The following is a 27,625-nucleotide window of genomic DNA, read 5'->3' on the forward strand; positions in this document are numbered from 1 at the left end:
GGGGATGAGTGGAAAACAGCCTTCCGCACCCCTTTTGGTCACTACCAGTACCAAGTTATGCCCTTTGGTCTTACCAACGCTCCCGCAGTGTTCCAAAGGTTCATGGACCACTTGTTTGCAGATATATTGCTACATTATGTTATCATCTATCTGGACGATATCCTGGTCTTTTCTCCCAATGAAACTACACACGTTCAACATGTCAAAAGGGTCCTTTCCCGTCTGCAAGATAACCATCTATTTTGTAAAATAGAAAAGTGCGAATTTGATCAAACTTCTGTCACTTACTTGGGGTATGTCCTTTCACCGCAAGGAATCTCTATGGACCCGACAAAGATCTCCGCCATTAGGGACTGGCCATCCCCCAAGTCCATCAAAGACATACAGAGGTTTTTGGGATTCGCCAACTTTTATAGACGGTTTATTCCACACTTCTCTTCTCTTTCTCAATCACTTACACATTTGCTCAAAAAAGGGGTCCCGTTTGTTTGGACTCCCGAAACCCAGACCTCCTTTAACGCTTTGAAATCCGTGTTCACTAGAGCACCCATTTTGGCAGTTCCAGATCAAAACCGACCATTTATAGTGGAATCAGACGCTTCCCATTCGGCACTTGGAGCGGTCCTATTACAGCCGGATGCACAGAATATGGAAAGACCAGTAGCATATTTGTCAAAAACCCTCACTCAAGTGGAGCTCAACTACACAGTCTTGGAGAAGGAGCTCCTGGCTATAAAAAGAGCTTTTGAGGAGTGGCGACATCTGCTGTTGGGAGCGCAAAACCCTATAGAAGTGAGGACAGATCACCAAAATCTACGAACCCTGCACTATGCACAGACATGCAATAGTCGCCAAGCTCGATGGGCACATTTCTTCTCACCGTTCCGAATTACTTTTACCTTCATTCCAGGTAGAGTTAATTTAAAGCCGAATGCTCTATCTCGACGTGAGGGCAAGGACCATAAGAGCTTTAAACCGGAGCCCTTATTCCCCGTTGCTAAGTTCATTCCAGTCATACATCTTTTTATACAGAAAATCCGAGATCATACTCAGAGGATGTTGACGGTCAATCCAGACATTACCACTCAGCAAGAGTTATCAGTTAACAACGGACTCCTATTTAAAGGAGATAGGCTATTCATCCCTAATGAAACCCTTCAATTGGAGGTACTGCGAATATGCCACGATTCACGGATCGCTGGGCATAGAGGAATCTCTAATACCGTAGAACTGATCCTCAGGCATTTTTGGTGGGCCACGGTTAAGGAGGATGTACGAGAATACATAGCTTCCTGTGCAATTTGTCTACAGACTAAAGTTTCTCGCAGACCACCTGTGGGGAAATTAGTGCAAATGCCACTACCCAATAGACCCTGGCAAATTATATCCACTGACTTTATTGTGGACCTTCCAGACTCGGACCATTGTTCCACCATTATGGTCACCGTGGATTCGCTAACTAAAATGGCACATTTCATCCCCCTTCCATCTGTACCTTCTGCCCTACGTATGGCCCAAGTCTTTTTGGATCGTATCTTCTCTTTACATGGTCTTCCCGACACGATTATCTCTGATCGGGGTCCCCAGTTCACCTCCCGGTTCTGGAAACATTTGTGTAACACCTTAGGAATCTCACGTGCTCTGAGTTCGGGCTTCCACCCTCAATCTAACGGACAAACGGAACGCCTAAATCAGACGCTAGAGGGATACCTCCGATGCTATATTTCGGCAGCACAAGACAATTGGAAAGACCTACTACCTCTTGCAGAATTTGCGTGTAATAATGCTGTGCATTCGGCCACAAAAGTCAGCCCTTTCTACTGTACCTATGGCTTTCATCCTTCCGTATTTCCATCAGTCTCCCCTTCTTCCTCAATCTTCCCGAGCTTGGAGAAGCTTTCGGACTCCGTTCGACAAGGACACCAAAGGGCATTGGAAGCCTTGAAGGTGGCACAGGATAGAAGCAAGGCGCAGACGGACAAACACAGATCCCCAGATCCTCCTCTTGCCGTAGGGGATCGTGTATGGTTGGCCAGGACGTTTTTGCCCCGGAGACTCATCCCTTCTAAACTGTCCACAAGTACTTTGGACCTTTTAAAGTGCTTGAGCGGAAGGGATTGGCGGCCTTCAAATTGGAGCTACCCAGGTCATGGAGCAGGATCCACCTTACTTTCCATGTCTCTCAGCTGAAACCGGATATTCGGAACGGTTTTCATCTTGTCCCTACTGGTACACCCCCTCCGATACTTCGGAGTTCTGGCCCCGAATACGAGGTATCAGATATCTGTGATGCACGTTTTCACAGGGGGTCTCTGTAGTTTTTGGTCGATTGGAAGGGCTATTCACCGGCTGAGAGATCCTGGGAGCCCGCCTCTGCGGTACATGCTCCGCGCTTTATTTGTGCCTTCTATCGCCGGCATCCGGGTAAACCGGGTGCCGCCTCCTTTGGCAGGGGGCATACTGTTACGAACCGTTCTCAACGGTGGTCATTTCTGCGCCGGTGGCGCTTCATGCCATCTATTCACGCCGTCACTCTCAAGATGGCGTCGCGGAATCGAATGGACTGTCTAGAACCCATTCCATCCATTGAGGAAACTCCGCCCGGTGATTTGATCACGTTACTTAAACCGCCGGAATGGAAGACTCAGCGCGTTGCTACTGTTGTTAGTGGTCACGCTCCGTAAGTCTTCGCTTCAAGAGCGTTCAAGAGCTCGTTACCGGTGAAGTCGCCTTCAGACCTGCTCACAGTCCGTAGGTTACCTCCCCTCTCCCTTCGATTCACATTTCATCACACAGGAGGCCCCGTTCTATACTTACCTCTCATTGTTTCCCCCTCGTGTCTATTCATTAGGAATCTCCGAACTACATCTCCCATCATTTATCCCGGGAATCTCCATTCACATCCCCCTTTGTACTCAGACTGGGTAGGTGGAGCCAAATCCCTCACATATTCCTACAACCTGTCTTCTCTTAAAACATCACTGACCTTGTTTTCTTCCTCTCCCAAAGTTCCCGCCGGTCCCGAACCTCTCAACAAACCCACCTCCGAGAATCGGCATAGCAATCGGCGAACTATCGGAGAACCTTCGGGAGAAACCCGCACGCTGAAACATTTCCACCTCGAGGCTGCAGCAGAAGTCTTGTCAAATCCCATTAACTCAACGCTCTCAAGCGGCACAGGGTTTTTTCCCCTTTACAAAGGGTTTCCCTGCTGCACCCTTCATTTGCCGAGTTAGAGGCGAAGGGAGGGTGTAACAGTTGAACTCCTGATAGCCTCATCTCACTATTGAAGACAAGGTAGGAAATCTCCAGTTGTTGTGTGGTGTTGGGGGGAGACTGGGTGAGCCATTACGTTCCCACAGTTACAACTAACTCTAAAGTTAACAATATCTATGTTTGTTTTGTTTTTATTTGATATGCGTAGGAAATCATGTAAATCTTCCCATGCATATTCTGCACAACTTAATGTAACAAACCAAGTGGGTGGGCCAAGGTTTCTGATCATACAACGTACATCTCCATGACGTCGAAACCAGTACTTTTTAGTACCATGCATATTTGCTAATAGATTTGTAATATTTGATTGTAAAACCTCATTCTTTTGTTGCACTTTCTCTAATAATTGTGTAGCTGTCATATTTTGAAAGTGTGATCCTGATTTTAATATGTGTGCAACTCCGTAACATAAAGTTGATAGTTCACTTTCAAAGAGTAGGTGGAATATGTATTCCACATTTTGTCTAAATCTGGGATCTTCAGAATACATCCGTAATGAGCGGTATTCTGAAGCTGATATTTGAATAGGTCTATCATCATACCTTCCTCCTTTGCCAGTAGGAAAGAGTAGAGGAAAAGCACGTGCTTCTATACTTTTTTCCCATATACTGATTGGCAATCCTTTTGTTTGACGCATTTGGTAAGTTTCCAGTACATCTTGTACGGTGTCATTACAGTGCAAAGGATGAATTGTATAATGGTCTAAAGTATTTGATATTGTAGCAGGATCTAGTAGCTCAAATTGACCAGCTTCTTGTGTTTCTTGAATTATTTCAGTTGTATCTTTCAAGTTTTCTTCAATATTAATTTCTTTGTAATATTCATTATTCTCTTTAAGATATTGGAAGGCTTGTCTAACGTTATATAAATCTACCAGCTGTTGCCATATTTTTGTCTTTTGTAGGTACTCCATTTACTAATATAATTAAAGATTGCTGCATTGGACGTTGCACTCCTAGAGTATGCACATTTTCTTTTAGATTTAATGGTAAATAAACTAATTTTCCACGAATGCCTTTTACCAATTCAGAGGGAGGTAATTTTGCTGTTTTTGGTTGAAGGCGTATTATTGCTTGAAATGGGTGTACTGTTTGAATTATGATGCTCTCATATAAATTAAGTTGTTGTAGAGGTTTTGGTACTGGGTATAATTCCAAATTATTTGTGATAGAACGTGAAGGAGTTTGGTTGTTGTCAGGTTTTGTAGTGCAATAACTGCAAAGTATTAAGGGCTCAGTTATTTCATATTTGTTTTCTGCTACAAGGTAGAGAGCTAATTCAAACCATTTAGAATCTTCATTGTCTTCTATTTTGTATGATAGGTCCACAGTTTTTGTGTTACTTTTATAAAAAATTCTACGGCAACATACACATACATGGTTTGGTACTTCAGCTGATGTACTTTTAAATTTTAGTATTTCTTTTTTGTATGTGTTTAGCAAAAGGTTGCCATGTGTAGAATTGTTGCTTAATTGGTTTAAAGCTATTTCATTCTGTAAATGGCTTTCACTTCCAAAATATTTTTTCTGGATATAGTGAATTTCTTCAAGTAGGTCTTTTGCTGTTCCATGTAGAAGGATGTTATTTAACTTTGCTAGTGCTAAAGCAGGACTTTTAGCATAGTACAGTTTATAGACTAGATTTCTTATAGTTGAATGATGTGTTGATATCCTTTTGATATCATGGAAAGTGGTTTTACAAGTAGGTCCTGTAATGCAGGCCAATGAATGTCCTTGTAGTCCTGTGTACTTGCGCACTGGACAGGTATCTATATTTTGCAGTAATTTAATTTTGATTTTGTCTTTGCTTTTTAGATATTTATTGAGGAATTGGCGTAAAGATTTGAAACATTGTTTGGGAATGTTACACATTGACGTGCATGGCCATTTGTACACTAGACGTTCTGATTTAGTTGAATGGAGGGGTAATTCTAAGTTTTCAGGGCATATTTTTGTAAGAAGTACTTCTTGTTCCATTATGGTATTATTCACTTTTTCATAACCTCGACCACTGCTATGTATGGCAATTGCTTTTGTTTGTACGCTTCTTCATTAAAATATGGTTCTGTGCTTGTAGTGTGATTCCATTCACCTCCGCTGATACTTAAGAAGTTCTTTCTGTTGATATTTCGCTTATTGAGAAGTCTTTTTTGTAATTTAGTTATTAGTTTTGTTAGTGGTTTCATTTTGTTTAACAGTAAAATAAATACATTTCTTTTGAGAAGAATTGCACTGTCCATCAATGCTTCTAAGATTAATTTCCTACGATAGGTTTTAAGCTTTGAACCTGATTTCTCTCCTGTTTTTATAAGATTTTGAAGCAATTTGTGACGGTATATTTTGGCTAAAATACTTTTCTTGGTATGCTTACTTTGCACTATATTAAAATTTGAAGAAGTAGTTTTATCTGTACTGATAGCTGATTTTCTGTTAATTGTTTTTTGGTTTATTTTACATTTTGATAGAGGAAGCGAAGTTGTTGTACTTGAAACTTCTTGTGTTTCAATAAATGATTGTATTAGCTGTTTTGTTTCAACTTTTTTTTACAAATTCTTCTAGAGATGGATGCTTATGTTGGACACCTTTATTTTCATTTGCTCTACTTTTGCGTGGCTTTCTACGGACTTGACTTTTGGTAGGCATTCTTTAGGGTTTGTTGAAAAAAATAAAGAAGATATGGGTTGGGGTGTTCTGGAATGTATGTGTGCTGTGTGCATGAGTGTTTGAGTAAGATGATAAAGATGTATGTAATGGTGTGTGATTGTGCATTGGGAACTAAAACTAGTAGGGATAGGTATTCTTGAATTTATGTGTTACTAAACTGGGGTTCAGATGACAAAACAAAAATAAGCTAGTGGTGTGGAAAAGTACAAATAGTAAATCTAATGTATACAATTAAAACAGTTGTTTGTTCTATAATATGAAAATTGTAGTGGTTCAGTTGGCTAATTTGTGTGTCCAAAAATAGAAATTTGTGGGCCATTCTGGCTGTAAATCACTGTTTAAGACATGGAAATTTTTGGACAAAATGGTACAAAATCTCTATTTTTAGAAACCGAAATAGCTCGTATTAATGTTATCGTATATTTGATTAATAATACAAATATTATGGTGATATTTTACTTACTTTTTTTTTAAATTAACAGGTAACTTCTTAGTTTTTCGTTCTTCTTCGAATTCGGCTGCTTCTTTTCAGGAAACTGGTCTTCACTGCAATTGTAAAAGCTTCAAATTAGTAACTTTGTTTGTATATAGCACTGTTTTTAATTTAGATATTGATTTTTTTAATTGAAATCCTCAGTGCCTCCTGTAAAACCATTAAACTAATTTATTTACATAAGATACATTGCATCAGTTCAGTACATATGATATGTTCTTAATGAACAAATTGTATTGAATGACTAACTGTAGCAAAAAAAATATATCTTTACTATGTCTTGTGAAATTTATAATATATCAGTGAATACCACTATTTCTGTAAGTAAACTGTTCTAGGTAATAGCGCCTCAATGTCATGTCTAATTTAAAGTAATTAAGTAAATAAATAAATAAAAACAAAAAATATGAAATTGTATAAGTATTTTTATAAAGGTTTAAACATAGATTGTGTTTGCATGCAATTTTGTTTGAATATATGTAGTCTATATATTTCATTTAAAAAATGTTAGTTTAACATGATTTGAGTGTGTGTGTATAAAGAAAGTAAATAGTATAAAGGTTTATAAGTGATAGTTGATTTTAGGAAATTGAAAAAAGTACAGTAAATTCATTTTTCAGATTTTACAAGGTAAAAGTCTGTTTGAAAATGTGTTCATCTACTATACAGAAAATATGCATACCTGAAGTTTGTGTTCATGCATATGGATATGCATGGAGCTGCAAGTAGAAATCTTGAAGACTTGTACAGTTTTTCTGGTAGATTCTGCTTGCCAATGATATGACACTTGTACTCAGAGAGATTCAGAGTACCTTTGCAGTGCTGATCTATGATGATGCAGTTAGATGTAGAGGTCTTGAATGTGATTGGTGCATGGTCATGTGATTTTTGAGGTACATCCAATGAGGGAATGGCAGAGAGAGTGTAGTGGAAATGGTAGAAGGGCTGTTCATGTTACGATATGTCCGCGGACATGGCGGTAGTTCGCGGACATCGGGAGTTACATCCGGAGATTTTTGGGTTTAGAAGTCATGCAAATGAGAATAAGCACTGAAAGGGATTGGTCAGGAAAGTTTGGTGGGTGTGTTGTGCCAGGAGAGATTTTCTCAGATACTCTTTTTGCTGAGAGAACAAAAGATAGCTATGGCTGTGTGTTTCAGAAAACAGATTGTTTGGATTTTAGGAGATTCGTGGATACATTGGTTGAAGGTGCATGCAGAAAGCTGTGGAGTAGCTGTAGATCTTGGATTCCCACATGTGGAAGTACACTGGCATGGAGTACGTGGAATGAAGTGGTTGGACTTGCTACCTCTCTGTGCTACTTTGGAGACAGAGCAACATCCAGACATAATTGTAATTCATTGTGGAGGGAACAGTTTAGGACATGTGACTGGAATTTTATTGCAATTTGCTATGAAAGAAGGACTTATGACGGTTATGGACATGTTTCTTAATTCTCAAGTGATATTTTCACGGATTGCGCAGAGACAAATGTGGCTTTGTTCTTCTTCATTTGGTCCACAAATGGAAAAAGCAAGGCGCAATGTTAATAAGGCTGTTTGTGTCTTTCTAAGAGATTTTGGCATGTCTTCTTTTCACAATGAAAATATTATGTTTTGTAGTACATACATTTTTTGCAGAGATGGAGTCCATCTTACTTATGCTGGCAATCAGATTTTTCTGAGAAATGTACAAAATGCATGGCGACCTTTTTTGGAATTACAACAACGATTTTGAAGTAGATGTTAAGCATTTACAATTTTTGACTTACAAACACCACCCAAAGGCTCTTTTCAGAGCCACCACTTCTTTCCAGAGAAAATTACAATGTTTGTGATGGAGTAGCAACCCAATTTTTTTAATGTTCGTGAACTGTCCGCGGACTTCTAAAAAATACAAAGAGCCCTACTTCATTTATTTTCACTTCTATTTTTTAACTGGGAAAGGCGGCTCTGAAAAGAGCCTTATTTTTTTTTGATTTTTGTAATTTTGTATTTTTTTGGTTTTTCAGACACGACACACTAGGAGAGGAGGGTAAAGGAGGGTAAAGGGGGGGACACCAACCACAGGGATAAGAAAGGGCGAGCTGAGAGAGGAAGATGTAGAGTTGGTTTTATTTGGGTAATGAGCAGGTCTTCTCGTGCTCTGAGACGATAGTCTCAAAAGCACTCCGAAGTCGCTCCCCCCTGCAGAGTACTGTGTCACAGTACATACATACAACTGTGACCCTCGAAAGGTAAGGGTCATCAGCATTCTGTATGGCCTGTGAGGCAGCTTGAGGAAGACGCTGTCCCACAGAGGTGGTCCTTGTGGTGACAGGATCAGAAACAGAGGATGAAGTAGAGGAAATCAACCTGCTACGTTCTTCGCAAGGTACAACCCTGCGAATAGCCCCAGAGTGAAATTACCTCAGGTGTCGCTTCATAGTAGTGGTCCCAAAGCTGTACTTACCGTGCTTCCCACGACTGAGTATCATTTTGCACTCATTGCAGGTAACACGGTTTGCACGAGCCTTAGGAACATTTCCATGAATGATAAATAACCGCCACACCCAAGACTCACGCCTAGTGCGGGTAGTAGGGTTTTCCTCTACCTCATTCTCATCATCCTCTTCTTCCTCCTCCGCATCCTCACTCCTGTTCCCCTCTTCAGGCCCTTGGGGAGGTGGTGGTGGTGGAGGGGGTGAGGGTGGTGCTGAAGCAGGTGCAGCACCAAGTGGCAGTTCAGCAGCCAAGGATGCCATCTCGATGATGGTGTAGTCTGCAGGTGGCAGCAAAAATCACTGTGTTCTGAAGAATAGCCAGAAACACAATGGGAATAAGCTCTTGGGCGTGGTCTTTTATAGGGGTGCTTGTGCGCGGTTCGCGGACATGCGCACTGTCCGCGGACAGATCGAACACAAAAAAAGGATCGGAAAGTTTCAAAAGGTATATAGAAACTCAAGATTGCTATGTGGGACTTGTGCCATGGTGAGATTTTATTGAAAAATATTATGGATTAACTGAAAATGTACTTTTAAATTGTTCGGGGACACGAACAGTGTCCGCATTTCAGGACACACGATGAGCATGGGCGCGGTCATATGATCCGTTTGCGAACTAGTCCGCGAAGGAAGCGCCTGTCCGCAGGACACCAAGTGCACAGAGATTGGTTAGCGCATGCGCATTGATGTCCTACGGACACTGTTCGGGTTCTGAAGTAATTAAAAGTGCGTCACACGTGAAACTAACATTTCAGGACACCGCGTGTGTTCTTAGAACAGTTTAAACTTGGTAGCGAACAGTAAGGACAGATATAGTGTTCCTTAGGACACGTGTAATTTCGTTTATGTACGAACATTTCAGGACACCAATTGTGTTCTTAGAACAGTTTCAATTGGGTAGCGAACACTACGAACAGGTATAGTGTTCTTCAGGACACCTCCATTTTCGTTTGCGTACGAACATTTCAGGACACCAATAGCGTTCTTAGAACAGTTTGAACTTGCTAGCGAACAGTACCGGACAGGCATAGTGTTCTTTAGGACACTTTGATTTTTGTTTGTTTACAAACAATTCAGGACACCGCGTGTGTTCTTAGTACAGTTTCATGTTGCTAGCGAACACTACGAACAGTTGTACTGTTGTTCAGGACACATCATTTTTGTTTATTTACGAACATTTCAGGACACCAATTGTGTTCTTAGGACAGTTTTAAGTTGATAGCGAACATTACGGACAGATATAGTGTGCTTTAGAACAAATTAATTTTTGTTTCTTTACGAACATTTCAGGACACAACGTGTGTTCTTAGAACAGTTTCAACTTGCTAGCGAACAGTAGGAACAGGTGTGGTGTTCTTCAGGACACCTCCATTTTCTTTATGTACGAGCATTTCAGAACACTCGCACTGTCCGCGGACACTTTTATTGTTTTTTTTAAAAAAAAAACAGAAACTATTCACAATACAATATAAAAATTAAACTTTATTTAACATATAGTAATAATTTATGACAGAGAAGGTGAGGCAGAAACAGAAACAAAAACAGGAGAATTTGGGGTTTCAACATGATTGGTATTAGGTGAAGAAGGGATGGAAGTCTCATCAAAACGTTTTGGATTATGGAGAGGGTTTGGGGATAATTGACTGGGATATGGTGAGGAGGGACAAGTACATGTGGGGCAATGGTACGAGGTTTTTGGTTTGAAATGATTTTCTACAAAAGTTTTTAAATTATTAAAATTAGCCAACAATACATCCATTTTTTCTTCTATATTGTGAAGACTGTTATCCATAACAGGGTTTTCTGAAGTTTTTTCTATTTTGGTATGCTCTGTACAAAAAAATAATATATATGTTAAATGTATATAAAAAAATAATAAATAAATGGTTTATATTATAAAGTGTTTAAAATTAGTTTCACTATCTTGTGACATTTCTTCATGTGGGAAATTGTCCTCTAGCCATTCCAGAGTACTAGATATTTCTGTGAGAAAAAAAAAAGATAATATATTTTTTAATCTAATACAGAAAGTTTATAAATATATGAGTAAAATGAAGTACACTTACTATTTCTGGTAAGATAAGTCCTATGTATTCAGTGGGTCTGGTCTTGTTCTCAGTTCTGCTGTGTCTGTGAGGTAATTATGTTGGAAGCCAATTTATCTTCTTGTGATATATTTCATTTCAGAACATATTGTATTTAAATGAATGGTTAGTTTGTTACATATATGGGTTACATTTCTTATGTATTACTATATATAATGTGTTTGTATGCTGCTTTTTGAATTTGTTAAATGTTCCTATATTATGATATAACAATCAAACATACCCCACCACCCCCCCCACAGTTTTTAGGTAGTGGTACTGTTCTACGAACATGTCCGCGAACATTAAATAAGTTTGCGGACATCAAGTTCATAAGAAGAGATCTAGTCAGTTCCATATGACATGTATATAAAGTCAAAGTCATTATTGTTAAGTTGCGCTACTAAAAACCTATGAAATTCAGTGAAAAAACTTTGTTAAAGGGACGTTATGGTTAAGTTGCGCTACTAAAAACCTATGAAATTCAGTGAAAAAACTTTGTTAAAGGGACGTTATGGTTCCAAGTAAAACTGAAAAACCCTTGAAATTCGCCAGTTATGGTAAGCTAAGCAACCATAACTCGCGCCACCACCGTGCACTGCTAAGACTAACACCCAGGACATCAAAGATGACATCACAAATGTCATTGATGACATCACTGATGACATCACATGTCTGGCTCACTATTTTTTCTTTTGCTGACATATCTAGGCCACATGGTTTTCTTCAGTAACAGTCAGAAACTAAGAATTTTATTTTATTTGTAGACGTATCCTTCTAGTAGGTTCTTACAGTAATTCCCTTAGAGTACAGTCACATCATATGAAACATATACATATGGGAAAACACAAGCTTGAAAGACAGCAATCCTTTTTGTGCATAAAAATAATCACTAGACTTATGAGCACTTTCTGATAGTTCTGTTGTTTTTTTATGGCTGTACTTTCCCTGTATATGGTCATATTTGTATACATTGTACTCACACTACTTTCCTTAGGGTCCAATCACATCAAGTGATACATATACATAGGGTAAATAGCAGCTATGAAACAGAGCAATCATTTATTTGCATGAAACTAATCAGTTAAGTTATGAATTGTTTCTGCTACTACTTGTGCTTTTTTGCTAACTTCACTTTCCCTGTATATACCCATATTGGTATGTGTTCTTGTGTCTTTGTGTTTTGTCTATAGTAATGCAATTATGTAATACATGGGTTTTATTAGCTACTTATTACATATTTCACAGTACACAAAAATCTATTAAGAAAACAATTATCATTTCATTATTCAACATATTAACATTACGAATATCATACCTTCATCTTGTACGCTGCACACAATGTTATGTTTCTGTATGAGTAGCTTAGTATACTAGATAGAACCCAATAATAGGATGCTATTTATATCAATGCATCGTTCAATGCACTTATTAGGGTATATTTCTTGCAATGATTCTTGACACTTTTTTCGCAACATAATAAGAATCCCTTCTACACATATTTCATGAGAAGTACATACACATGTGATGTCATCAGTGATGTCATCAATGACATTTGTGATGTCAACTTTGATGTCCTGGGTGTTAGTCTTAGCAGTGCACGGTGGTGGCGCGAGTTATGGTTGCTTAGCTTACCATAACTGGCGAATTTCAAGGGTTTTTCGGTTTTACTTGGAACCATAACGTCCCTTTAACAACGTTTTTTCACTGAATTTCATAGGTTTTTAGTAGCGCAACTTAACCATAACGTCCCTTTAACAAAGTTTTTTCACTGAATATATATATATATACATTGGCGGCACCGCCTGCAGTCTATTCACTACATATAGCCTTATGATTACTTAGTCTACTCGCGTTACAGCATCTGTACAGTTATAAAGCGATTTGCATTTTCTTCGGTGCCCTTTGCAGGTGTAATCTTCATTCCTGCACATGAAATGTTACTCGACTCTTTGATTCATCATCAGATTCCATAAGGTCTATATATTTTCTTCTTCAGCATCTCTTCTGCGTGCATCATTTCTGCTTCATGTGACATCACCAGTCTTCTCGTTCATTCATCTTCACACTTCTTTCGGAACCGCCTTTAAGAGACTGCCATTTCTCTGCAGGTACATCATATAGGGCTTTCTCAATGGATACCTTGTTTTGAGAATTGTTCGCGTTATAGGAACCATTATTGGCGTTGTGCATGTTGCAATTTCCAGCTTCCAACATATAGGCAAAATGGGGGCAGGACTTCCAGGAGAGATTTTTGGCTCTTCCTCCACACTTTTATGATGCACGGTTTTTTATGCCATTTGAAGTCAGAGTTGGGGACAGACCAGGATATATATTTCCTTTTGGCTTCCCTCCCTCCAACTCCTAATACCAACAATGTTCACTGCCAGCCTGTATTTACATGTTGGTGGAAAACCAAAAGATTTCTTTGGAATTAGCCAGACTTTTCCACCTGGAAAAGGCAAACAGATTCCACCGGAATCCATTGTAAATGCCACTTTTAAAGGATGATTTTCATGTGATGATTGGATTTTTTCCAAAACGGATTGTAAAAGTAAAGAGCAAAATGCAATTTTGAGTATGTTTTACTGTTCACGTTTCCACTCCATTTTGGAAATGACAAAAATGTCATGGGGGAGCTTCCAACATTTTCTTTTAAAAGAAGTTTCAATCTATGACAAGAACTAGTGATTGAGGGACATAGTAATAACATTTCACAAACTACATTAAGCACTACCAAAAGAGGCACTTATCCATGTTTATACATTATGGACATTGTAATTCCATCATAAAAGGCCCATTTATGTTCCTTCCATCTACTAGTAAAAAGGTATTTCTACATAGTTTTGGAACATTCCACTCACAAGGCGTAATCTATGGTATTACATACCCCTGTGGGAAATTTTATGCGGGGAAAAACAAATAGCAAAGCTGCGAAAAATGACGGAATGAACATCGATCCATAATTAAACAAAAAAAATGCATCTCACCACTTTCACGTAACTTTGTTGAGTATAATCATAATGTAACTCAAATGCAAGTATACAACTTGTAGGTAGTCCCCAAACAATAACAAGGGGGTAATTATGAGAAATTATTATTGCAAAAGGGAGATTTCTGGATAGCTTTTCTAGACCCACTGGTTCTGAATGGTTTAAATGATTTTAAGGAATTCAGCATTTTTGTGAACACTATCTTGAGTTAGTTAATTGAGCAATATCTGTAGTTTTAGGAACGGTATCTGCACATGTCCTTCATAATTACTGTACCTTCATGTGAATGTCGTTGTCTGAATATTATACACATTTTGATTTGTATAATGTGTCCCATTTGCGTAAATACTGTGTTTATTCACATTGTTTAACTCAATGGGCCTCATTACGAGTATGGAGGTAGCCATGCCGCTTTTTGCAGCATGGCTACCACCATACCGGGTACCAGGTCCAGGTCCTACAAGAGGGGACTTACCGGGCGATTCCGACCTTGGAGGGCCCGGTAAATCCCTTTTGCGGGACCCGGACCCGGTACATCCCCATTCCCATTTGTGCCCCCATAGGACTCAATGGGAATGAGGAGGATGCTAACAACGAGCCCGTTAATGATAGGCCTGTTGTTAGCATGCTGGTCTGCTAGCGGGTCTCTCTAAGGACGCCTGGTCTGACCAGGCGTTCCAGAGTGGGACCCGCTTCAGACCTCGTAATAGGGCGGCCCCGAATGAACGGTGCCTGTCCCTCACCGGCACCATTCATTCTGTGGCCACCTCACTCGAAATGAGGCCCAATGTATCAGTCTCTATGAATCCACAAAATTACTAGGAATATGATGTCATTGTGAGGATGTGATGATGTCATCACATCCATACGTACACAACTCTCCCATAGTTACTTTACCAATTCTGCTTTCTCTAGAATCTATCTCTGAATTTTGAAGACCATACAGATTGTGATCTGGTAACCCCTGATAAAAGTATTGTACTCGATTTTTTTTATTTTTTATTGAATCATAATCATATTGATTTCTATGGTAAAAGAAACAACATGAGGTGTTATATTGAGCATGTCACTTTGCTATGCACATGGTTTTTTTACATTCTCTGTAGGTTAAATTACTGCCTACCATGTGACTTTGCAGATAAATATCACTTAGAATTAAAGGTAACGTTAAATTACTGGACTATATCTAATTACAAATATCTCCCAAATGGAGCTTGAATCTTATTATTGTTTCTTTCTAGGAAGATTATATTTTTTATTACCTTATTGAAAACAGAAAGTGGCATGCACAGGTATCTTTCTAATCAACTTAAATAGGGGTGTAGGGGAGTATTGTTGATGATTTCAAATTTCGCCGTACTAATAAATAAATGTAAATATGTTACTTTAATTTTTCTCAGCCATTTATGCTTCTGATGAAGGTCATAGGTCTGAAACGCATTAAGCTTCAGTACACGCATCACTTGGCTTGGTGGAAATATTAATCTTGAAGACGGCTAACAGTTGTCACACTGTTAGAATGTATATCTCTGGGATATTACAAAATTGACTATGATGAGCAACATATTTCTGTTTTAAATTGAATTGATATTGTATTTCTATTGTGCTTGTACACAAGTGTTTCAGAGCACGTCAAGGCAAGGGAGGGGAACAGGTAAGAACAAAACAACGATCTTACTAGGCCCAGTGACATTGAGAACGCACAAGTGCATGGGAGAGTGGGAGCGGAAAAGTGCATGGGGGAGTGGAAAGTGCGGAGCAAAGCAGAAACAGATAAATACAAATCAATAAATAAATAATAAAGGCAAGAAACAGTAGTGCAGCCAGCAAGTGGCAAGTGCTGGGTTTAAGACAGCAGACAGGTAGGTCTGATAAGTGCAGGAAGAAAAAGGGGCAGGACAGTATGGGTACAGATACAGACCCCAGTGCAAGGTTTGGCCCGGAGGCAGTGCGGGAGGGTGGCGGGGTGAGCAGGTACCTGAGCCTGGGGGACAGAGGGTGGTCAGGTGCACAGTGCTGAGATTGAACAGATCAGCAGGTGAGAGGATGGGGAGAAGGCAATAGCAAAGAGGAGATTGTTGAGGTGCTTCCAGAACCGGAGAGGGTTCTCCTCAAGTTTAAAGTAGGATGAGGACAGAGGCAATGATAGAGTCAAGGTTGGAGAGCAGATCTTCACAGATGGTCAGGAGAGCAGCTTCCATGCTTCTGGCGGCTCTCAAGCCAAACTGGTGGTCATAGAGACGGCCCACAGAATCGGAGTGGAGGTTAAGCTTAGAGATGGCCAGCTTTTCCAAGAGTTTGCTCAGAAAGGGAGTAATGGAAATTGGGCGATAGTTATCCAGACAAGAAGGATCAGCTGTGGGTTTCTTGAGAAGAGGATTCACAAGGGAGTGCTTCAGAGGGGAGAAGAAGGATCCCAAGCCAAAGGAGTGGTTTAAAAAATCGGCAAGGGCCAGAGTGAGGGTATCAATGTGGTCCTTGATGGTTTTAGAGGAACAGGCATGGACCAGTTTTGATGAAGCTATCATAGATCGGACATGTCTAGCAACCTCATCACGGGAGAAAAGAGGAAAGGACGAGAAGGAGGGCATGGGGGTGGCTGACAGAGGGTCAGCAAGCATAGACAGAGAGGGGAGAGCATGGGGAGAGAAGAAGAGGCTGGACAGGAGGTCCTGGGTTTTTGAGATAAAGTGAGAGGCACAGGCATTGCAAAGAGCCTGGGAGGCAACAGGAGCGGTAGAGACTGCAGCAGGGTTGGCCAGCTCCTTGCAGATTTTAAAGAGTACGGCCAAGTTGTTAGATGCTGCAGAGACACAGGCTTGAATGTGGACTCTCTTCTTGGTAATGACAGAGAGACGGTTTTGCCTTTGCAGCAGGCGACAGGCCAGTTTGTCAGAGGATGAACAAGAAGCCCTCCATTTCCTCTTAGCAGCCCTACACTTAATTTTAAGTGTAGCTTGTTCGGAGTCATACCAGGAATTGCACTTGGCTTTGGACTTCAAATGGATCCTCATGACAGGGGCAATAGGATCAAGAGTATCAGAAATAGAAGAGTAGAGCAGAGACAGAGCTTTGCCAAGATGTGAGTCAGCCAAAGGTGGAGGGGCAGAGAGAAGGTGGTGGCGAAAGCCTCAACTGACACACACTTCATGGGCCGGATGTCCGAGAAGGTAGGTGGCAATGTTGGGGTAGGCTTGGGGAGCAGAGAGGGAGAGATGAGAAGAGAGGTGTACAGATAAGAGTTATGTCCCCTGCAGAGGAGAAAGAGCCCTAGAAGGGGCAGAGGAGGAGGAGAGAGATGGCAAGGTAGCCAATGGGGGAGAGAAGGGGACAGCAGGAAAAGAGAGGAATTTGATGAGGCTAGGGAAGTGCCTATCAAAGAGGAGGAGATTGGCTTTAGGGCCTTCGACCATGACAGTGCCATTAAGTTAGACATTAATGATGACTTTAGAGGAGTCGAAGGAAGCCATGAGAACTTTTCAGCGAGTGCCACCATTAATGGGAGAGGAGGAGATGGGACAGAGCACAGAGATCATATGAAGAGTCCATAGATCTGGCGAAGGAAAGAGAAAGAGGATGTCGGTGAGGGTCTGTCTGGAGGAAGCATTGGAGCAGGTGTCGGCGATAGGAAGACCAGTGTTAGAGGCCAAGCTACCCTTTTTGAACTTCGTCCGGCCAGACTTATTGAGAAGGGAAAGATAGTCAATGGAGAAGCAGTTGGAAAAGATAGGAGGAAAAGAAAGCGCCATGGGGTGGAAGCGAGGAGAGTATGGAAAAGCTGGGGGTAATACGGCAGGTAGGTGTGGGACAAAAGAGAGTGGTGAGGTCACTGGCCCGTCAAGTTACAGAGAAGTAACAGTATACAAGCAAAGTACAGAGAATGTAGCAATGGGCAGCAATATTTGAGTTTCTAGCAAAAAGCAAAAACAGCAAGCTTTGACTTTCTAACAAAAAGCAAACACAGAAGATTTGAATTTCCAATCAGGGATTCAGATTTCAGCAAAGGGTTTTAAGAAGCACTGCACATCAGAATGACAAAAGCAGAACGAACAGTGATATTCAAAGGTGGTAGGAGTGAGTTCTGAAGGAGGGAACTAACACTTAGTTCTGGAGGTGACAATGTCAAGGCAGTCCGTACTTCTTAGAGAAGTGAGGTGGCAGCATCATTGTGGTTAAGGATCAGAGAGGACCCCAATTAGCGTTCTGGAAGCGGACAGGGAGCAGACAATGGCCTTAGAAGTGGGCCTTTGCTGAGAGGGCCAGCTTAAGCCTGCCGGTCCCTGTTTAAATGGAAGAAGACACTCAGCAACCAATAAGAGTGCTGCACATGGAAAGGCAACTCAGCCAGCCTGCCTTCACAACAAAGAAAACGAAGGCGGCCATCTTGGAAGTGCCAAAAATCTGTCAAATAAGCAGTCAATAGTGGGAAAAATCATGCTTTCAAAAGAGCAAGGCAACTTCAGGTATTAAAAAGCTCACAAAACTGCAGCACAATTTTCAACAATTTCAAGCACATATTGTTTTTTCTTCTTTTTTACAATTTTTCAATTTTTTCAGCATTCAATAATTCCCCTGTAGGTGCAGTAATGCACAGAAAGTGTACCTACCTAATGGAAGGGGGCAGCAGCCAGGCACAAACTCCACATGTGCAGAAAACAACAGATGGCCAGGTGGGTGGAAACAGGACCTTACTCTCAGTGAAAAGCAGATGAAAGAAACCAGATCCAGGCAGCGGGCATTGCTGAGGGGGCCGGCTAAAACCTGACGGTCCCTGGTTTAATGGAAGAAGACACTCAGCAACCAAAGGCAGTGCTGCAGATGGAAAGGCAGCTCAGCCAGCCTGCCTTCACGACAAAGAAAACAATGGCGGCCATCTTGGAAGTGCCAAAAATCTGTTGAATGTTTGAATGTTCTCAACATTATTCTCTCACTTTGAAAAATGTCTTAATATGAACTTTCTATGATAAATGTTCTCATGCCATCAGGTTTTTATTAAATTGCATTCACCGAGTGTTGAGCATGGGTGATCTCTTCTTATATTAGTATAGCCTTGAGTCCATTTGGGAGATCTTTAGAACATATGTGCAAACAGCCAACATCTCTTCCACTCCAATTTAGGTGATCTGTAAAATGACACCCATTGGATTATCAAAATCCAATCAAGAAGCCTTGCTTGTTGAAAGCACAGGCATAATATCACACTTCGGTAAATTCTTTATGACAATATGCGATTCTTGGAGAACCAGACAGAATTTCATTGATGTAACATATTGTGATTACTCTAATTTTGAATGCATACATTTAATGAAATTTCCTAGGTAATGGCATCTGGCAAGGTCCTTCTGCTGAAGATTCTGTTTCTGGTTTAAATTGTTGTGACCATTTCAAGCATGAATTTTGTTTGTTTTAATGTTTTTTTTTTAATTAACAGAGTGATACTAGTTAATTGTTAAGACATTGTAAACTATGTAGAAGCCTATGAGTTTATATGAATTTGAATAGCAATTGTGAATGCTGCTTTGTTGTATTTTGTACATGGTTTCATCGTTTTTATGAACATAAAGCTACTATACTGAGCCAAACACAAATCAGTCATGAAGCCAACTTATATTAGAAGTCCCATGCCTAATCTTGTTTCTGCAACAAAACAGCTCTGGATCAGGTGTAATGCCTGTCCTTTATCTCCATTTGGGCAATATGATTATGTTCATAATTCAGAAGCTGTATTACATCAGATGGTTTTAAATGGATGTTATACACTTCTTGTAGTGTCTTTCAAACAATACACACAGGTTAAAATTATTAAAATAAAAGAATGTATGGAAAATCACTCAGTGCCTAAGTTGAAAATAAGCATGCTCTACCTTTATCACAGGCCTGGAAGTTTTGGACAAATACGTACTTTACATCGAACTGATGAAAAGCGTATCACAAAATTGATCAAATAGTTGTATATATTGCATCACTATCTGAATCTAGGCACCAATCTTTCTTTAGACGTCCACTTAACCCAATTGAGAACACATGTCTACTAGGATAGAAGACCTATAAAATAAACTTGTCTAAGACTGCAACTGTTCTAAGTAATGTAAACACACATATAAAAACTCATCTGGTATTTAAAGCAACTGTCCTGGCATTTCCAAGAAATGTTATCCATACCCCTTCATTGAAAATGGTGTTGGTGTTCACACAAGACTTGGTATTGTGTTATTGTGAAACGAAATAGCCAGCAAAGATATGCATTGGTTTTTAAGTATCCAAGATGAACAAGTGTTTTACAAGTTAAATTAATGTGTCATAATGCAATAAGCAATGTAGCACTCATTCCAAGGATAAGTTGACTTATAATCCCTTTTAGAAACATTGGCATCCCAGTTCACGGGTGATATCACTCTTTACCTGCAGAGTGTTAAAATTTCACTTCGAGTTAGGGTTCAAAATTCAACCCATTAGTTCAGTAAAACAAGTAAAAAACAAAAACATTGATACGCCACTTAAGAGTTGTATATCCCAAGGGAAAAAATCACTTATGTAGTTTGTAAACCTAAAGATGAAACCTTGTTCAAAGTGGCAACAAGTCCAGTCCTCTGATAGGGCCATGAGGACAGTTGCCCCTCCACAGTCCTGGGCGATAGATACAGGAAGTGCAGGTTTTTTAAGTATTTTGATGTTTTATCTGGGTGCTCATGTGTTTCTCTTTTTTTGGAAGCTTGGAAAAAACACTAATGGTCTTTGCAGGCACCCATCTTCCTGTGTCATTCTGTGAGCCCATGCACTGAGGTACTTTGGTGTGTTTTTATCTGGCTTTCCATTTTCTGGGATTTTTTAAAATCTTTTAAAAAGCACTAATGGCCTTTGCAGGCACCCGTCTTCCCACCTCATTCTCAGAATTACATTATTTCTTGCTGTGAGGTATTTCTGAGTTTTTTTTTCTGGATGAGCAATTGTTTCTTTATTTTGGAGCCTTTGCAAAAACAGTGGTAGCCTTCACAGGAATTTATCTTTCCCACCCCTCTCCCAACAACCCTTTGTGAAAGCACGGCCTCCTATAGGCTCAGGATGACAGCTTACTCCCACAGTCATGTTGATCCCGGTAGCCTAGGGCAGCATTGGCCAGGCAGCTGGAAAGGGGCAGAGGATAGATTTGTGCCTTGTAAGTGATTTCAATCCGGCACACACCCAAGTCATGCCCAGCATGTAGTGCGAAAATGAAACCCTTATTTATTATTATCTATAAGTTCAATATTCTGAACGATATACCACTCATATCACACCCTTGTCCTGAGAACCGCCCGGTCACACTGAACCAGGAATCAGGCTAGTTTGCAAAGTTAAATATTTATTTATGTATTTAGAATTTAAACAACAATCACCAATGGGGTGACAGTACACGGAATAGTATCTTTAATACACTAGGAATTAAGTAATGAGCACAAAAACAAATGCAGCACAGAAAAGAATATTTTTGGTTTGGTTTGAAACAGATGGCATTATGGTTAGGTGTTCCCCTGCAACACCCCTCGACCCACCAATAGACAATTAAATAGATGTGAGGAGAGAACAGGTATTCAGGAATATCAGAAATCAAACAGAATATCACTCCCACCTTCCCCCTTCAAACACAAGAGAAAAATGGAATTTACTTTTCAGCTGTCAGCAGGGCTTTAAAATTGTCTTTGGAATTGACTGAGCAAAAACACAAAATGTGGTCAAAAATACTTAAATTATTATAAATTCCTATGGGAGCCGTGGGGAACAGTTGCACACAATCACCAACAATGATTTAGTCAAAAGAAAACATTTGAAATCTTAAAGTCCAAGTGGGAAGCAGTTTAAAGCTAATTCACACGTGTAAAAACCTTTCAGAATTCCAATTCACAGCAAACTTTTCCTTATGCAGTATTCGCTATAATGGGTTGCATTGCAGTTTAGGGTTCTACGGATAGGTAATGATGTTAGGTACAAGTAGGAGTTGAAATTCCGATTCTGACATAAGAACTGAGGGAGTTATAGAAATTTTAGGAAGAGTTGTTTTCCAAAATATACGTGAGAATGGAAAACAGAAATGCACTTTGAAAATGACAGATGGGTTGGATTACACAATATTATGACTATGAAAAAGTGAATGCCACAGATGGATCTTACAGTCACGTGATCAACGTAACCCGCCTGTTGTGGATACTCTACTTCTTCCTGGGATTTACTTTTCTTAAACAAATCAATAAGAATTTAGGGTTTAGTAACACCGATGAGAAAAGAGTCAGCACAAAGATAGTTCTAGCAATACTATGGTTCTGAATTAAGGATGGGATGGGTTTGAGATTGGGATCATACAATACAGATATATTATGAGTCACTGTTCTTCCTATTAATACTCACAGAATAAGTTATTAAATTGGACCGTCAGTTCTGGTCAGGTATTGGATCTGGTCTAGGAAGGACAGCACATCTGGCGCGGGACTGGATCAGCTAGGCCGGTCACCGAATTTGCACAGGATCTGTCCTTCTTGTTTGTGGGTATTTCAATCAGCTGGATAGCGAGTTCCTCAGGCAAGCCTTGTGGTAGCAAGTCAGAGAGAAGGCCTTCTCACACCACAGCGCTTCACTGGGTTGTGAGAATACGTCTGAGGATTTAGGCCTTGCAGAAAGTCAATAGTTCTCTACTGCTTGCAAGAGTCTTGGCATATGGATCTGGAAGGATGTTAAAGCCGGATGTAGCATTCTGGGTCAGAGTGCTTCGCCGGAATAAGGAAGGTGAGTGGATCAGTGAGTACCTATGTATTGTCAGCTGTCTCTATTTATCCTTTCAAATGACATCACAAAATGGGTGTATGGGCCGGCTTAGCTAAGCCTGCCCCTGTGAACTGGGATTGGGTCAGGGTCGCATCTCTGCTCTGCATCTGAGTGATTGGATCAATGCTGGATGATGTCACATTTTATGGTTTGCTTTACAGTCCTTAGAAACCTCCCTTTAGCCACTAGTCTCAAAATCGGATTTTATCCTGAATACGTATTTCTACATTAGTCACCTTTACACAAATCACACACAAATATTCCATATTTTATGTAGTAGCTGTTCCTCAAAATCCTGTAGCTGTGGGATCTTGTTTCACCTTTCTACAGAATTTTGTCCTTTTGCCATGAATACAATTTCCAAACTTTCTGCAACTTTCCACAAATGTGTGTGTTTACCATAGGGATGTGTGTATAAAGTTTCATAATTTTAGCATTAACACAGTTCACATAAAATCACATATATTGCCATTCCTGTCCAGATTATGTTACACAGTTCTACCGCCTCTTAAAACGTGCGGGCAACAATTAGACTAACAGGTCTGTCCTTTTTATGTTTTTAATCACTTTGAATCACAAGTTATGAGTCTTTAAAAATAGTTCATTGTTCATGCTTAACAGGAAATGGCCTGCCCCTTTGTCTCTCCCTGCAGTCCAGGAGCAGCCCCCTCCCTTGGGGATTTCCTTGCAGGAGCAGTTTACCACACCTTTCACACCTCCGTTTCCTGGGCTGAAGGCTCTGCTATTGTTCATTCTCTTTCTGTAGACAAGAGTCTGGGCTAACCCACAATTATCATCTCCCACTGAGTTTCTGCTAAGAGGATTTTCCCTCCCCTTGGAAGAAACCTGTTTTTCCACGCCCAAAGGGTTGCAGCTCAGCCAGGCTAATGTATTCTTAATTAAAAATCCAGCAGATACCAAACTTGTTGCATCAAATCACATAAATACATTGCGTTCTTAGCTTTAAACCTGTGGGATCAAAAACACAACTAAGATCTGTATTCCTTTTAGCAACAATCCTTTTATGTTTGCTAATCCGGCAGACTTTTAGTTTAAATACTTTGGCGTTTCATCAGGAGCTCATCTGACAGCTGTCATTCCCAGGTAGCCCAGGGTACTGCACAAAGATTTTGACAGGGGCTGTCAGTTTACAGACAATCCAGTTTGTCTGAGGAAATGTTTTACTCTTTACACTTTAGCACTTTGTATATTCACCATGCTTCATAAGATTACATGAATGTGAGCACCAGGCAAGATTTTAAATGTTGAGTTATAGGCATTTTGGAGTTTTTAGCAACAAAGCAAATGACATTTATCGGCACATTTTGGAGTTTCATTTGTAAAGTGCTGCTTCTCTCTCTGCACTCTGTTATGCTGGTCCTGGAGCCCACTGGCACATTTTTCTGCAGTGTGTGCTTTATCCCTCCACATATGCACCATGGGTGGCAGGTTGTGCATCCATCTTTTTGTGCATCTAAACACGCGGTTTTGGGGGTTTTTGGCACGCACAAGAGTTTTGCCACCATTGTTGCTGTTTCTTGTGCCATAACTATCAGAGTGGTGCCGCATAGCATAGCAGAGTGGGTCAATACATCCCACAGCCTGGTTTACATGAATGTGAGCACCAGGCAAGATTTTAAATGTTGAGTTATAGGCATTTTAGAGTTTTTAGCAACAAAGCAAATGACATTTATAGGCACAATTTGGAGTTTCATTTGTAAAGTGCTGCTTCTCTCTCTGCACTCTGTTATGCTGGTCATGGAGCCCACCGACACGTTTTTCTGCAGTGTGTAATTTATCCCACGACATATGCACCATGGGTGGCAAGTTGTGCATCCATCTTTTTGTGTATCTAAACACACAGTTTTGGAGGTGTTTGGCGCGCACAAGAGTTTTGCTGCCATTGTTGCTGTATCTTGCACCATAACTATCAGACTGGTGCCACATAGCGTAGCGGAGTGGATCAATACATGGCACAGAACCCCCTTCCTGACTTGGTTTTGACCTCCCATCAACGGGAAGTCAGGAGATTGGGATGTTCTTTTCTGTCTATGTGGAGAAATTCAGTCGCTTCTCCCGTCAGTGATTGAGGTGACCCACTCTCCTTGCTGGTTCTGGTTGGGAGTATGGAGCGACACTCTGGGCTCCTTGGGTCTTTCCTCCCGGTCCCTGAGTGGTCCTCCTTGGTGATTCTTGGGATGATTCTTAATTCAATGCTAGAAAATAGAACATAGCATGGTTATGGAAATGTTCCCACTACTGTGTCCACACATCTTCAGGGGATGTCAGCAGTGGGAAAGACACTTGCATTGGTTAACAATTGGCAATATTCCCCATCTATTCTTCAGTGATTCTTTATTCATTTTCTTAGGTGCAATCAATGAAGATCTAATTATTTTTCTAGGTGTCCAGAACTTCCCCCTCTGGGTTTCCGATAAGCCTTTCTATCTGCCGCAAAGTAGGCCTGGGGTGGCAACTCTTCAGCTGGTTTATGTGGACCCACTTGTCTACCCCTTCTGTCAAACTGCCCTTGGGGATGCGGATTCTGTAGGCGACTGGTGAGATTCTGTCCACAATTTCAAAAGGACCCCGCCAAGTTGGGAGGAATTTGCGCTCTTTGGCTTGGTTCCTTTTGAAATTGTACAAGTAGACCCGGTCTCCTACTTGATATTCGTTTTCAGTGGTCTTAAGGTCATAGCGGGTCTTCATACTGTCTGCAGATCTTTCTAGATTCTGCTGAGCATAGGCAAACGCATTTTGAAGGTGTTTTCTCAGGTTCTCAAGAGTTGTGGAGGCATTTATCAAGGTCTGCTGTTGGGTTCTGTAGAGCAGATGCTGGGGTAGCACCATTCTTCGTCCAGTCATTAGCGCAAATGGAGACATTTTTGTTGCAGAAGAAGGGGTAGATCTGATGGCCATCAGGACAAAGAGTAATCGAATGTCCCAACTTGGCCCAGAATCTGCCACAAACTTTTTTAATATGCTCACAATAGTTTTATTGTACCTCTAACTCCACCACTAGAGGACTGCCGGTAGGCAATGTGTAGTTTCCTTTTGACCCCAAGTATCTCCCGCATCTTTGTCATCACTTCGCTAGTGAAGTGAATAACTCGCTCTGACTCAATCCTTTGGGGTAGTCCAAAACACAAGAAGTTGTGTTTGATCATCAGGGCAGCTGCTGTTCTGCCTTGCAATTTGGTGCAGAGAGACATTCCATCCATTTAGTAAACAAGCATGTTACGGTCAACATGTACTTGTTCCTTCTAGAGGAGCGAATCACAGGCCCGATAAAATAGACTTGTAAATCTGACCAAGGCAGTGTCATCCCTCTCTTTTTGGAGGGGAGCATGGTGTGTGAGTGATGTTGGCTGAAATTGTGCACACACAATACGCCCCTTCAAGTATTGGTTGAGGTCATGCCCCATGTGTGGCCAGTATGCAACCTCTCGCAGGATTTCTAATTTCGTATGAAACCCCCGATGACAGGCTGTGGCCGCATCATGGGTGTGATTTAGCATCAGGCTTCGGAATGAGGTAGGGACCACCCACTTGTCATGGCCAGATATGGATCTCCTCACCAACAAACCGTCTTGGATTCGGAATATTTTGGGACATTTCATCAACACTCATCTTTCCCAATGTAATCGGTATCCGTCAGGGGAAAGTTCTCAGGGTCCTCAATGTGTTGATAAAACGTACCAATTATTGGATCCCCTTTTTGAGCCGTAATCAAATCAGCATCTGGGGTCTCCTTATTTCATTGTGAAGTTGAGAGTTCATTGTGAGCATTTTTCTGGGACCTAGTGATAGCAGTGACCTGGATGTCCCCCAACAGGGACTCGATCTCAAGTAAATCCCCTTGGATGGCTCTGGTTTTGGCCAGCTGATCAGCTAGGTCATTTCCAGTTTTGTCTGGTCCCTCTACTTTAGAATGACCCTTGATCTTTTTCCAGTAGATGGTCATCCCATTCGAGGTGACCAGATCATCAATATTTTGTATTAATTTTCCGTGTTTAATGGTTTATTATTAGCACATAGCATGCCTCTGGTTTTACAATTAAGCAGGTGCTCCACGAACCCGTTCCGTACATAATCTGAATCAGTGATTATGACCAGTTTGTGGAGTTGGTGTTGGACAGCAGTGAAGATGGCTTGATGCACAGCCATCAGCTCAGCTCTGCACTTGACTACTCCGGGGACCGATTTTGTACCCAGCGGAGGGTTCTGGGGCACCATTCACCCATGCATTCCCCACACCGGCCACAAGTCCCTTTTCCCCATTGTTGTCAACATGGTAGGAGCACCCATCCACATAGACAGTGGGCATTACCTCACACTTGTCTTCTTCATAGACTTTGTTTGGGGAATTAAGGTTTGCCTCCATGTTGTCCTTGATTTTGAGACTTTTGTCCTCGAGACAGTTTTCTCTGGCACAATCATACAAGCCAGCCAGACATTGCGCGAGGGGACTCTTCTTGTTTTGGCCATATATGACCTCCACAGGAAAGCCTTGCATTGACAGAATCCAGGATGTAATTTGGGAATTACTCACATTTCCGGCCCAATTCTGTCACTTTGAAGAGGCTTGTGTGGAGTCTCCACTATGATGTGTTCCCCCTGGATGAACGGGCGGTAATTCTTCAATGCCCACACCGTGGCCAGGAGTGCCTTCTCACAATCATTGAATTTTTCCTCCATAGAGGATAAAGTCTTACTCGCATAGGAGATTACTTTATTGACCTTGTCATGCTTTTGATATAATACTGCAGTCAAGCATGTATTTGAGAACCCTGTCTCCAAGAAGAACTCCTTGTTTTTGACAGGGTAAGCTAGGCAAG

This window comes from Ambystoma mexicanum, chromosome 11, assembly GCF_040938575.1.
Source record: "Ambystoma mexicanum isolate Mex_15411 chromosome 11, UKY_AmexF1_1, whole genome shotgun sequence".
In the NCBI taxonomy this organism is placed as follows: domain Eukaryota; kingdom Metazoa; phylum Chordata; class Amphibia; order Caudata; family Ambystomatidae; genus Ambystoma; species Ambystoma mexicanum.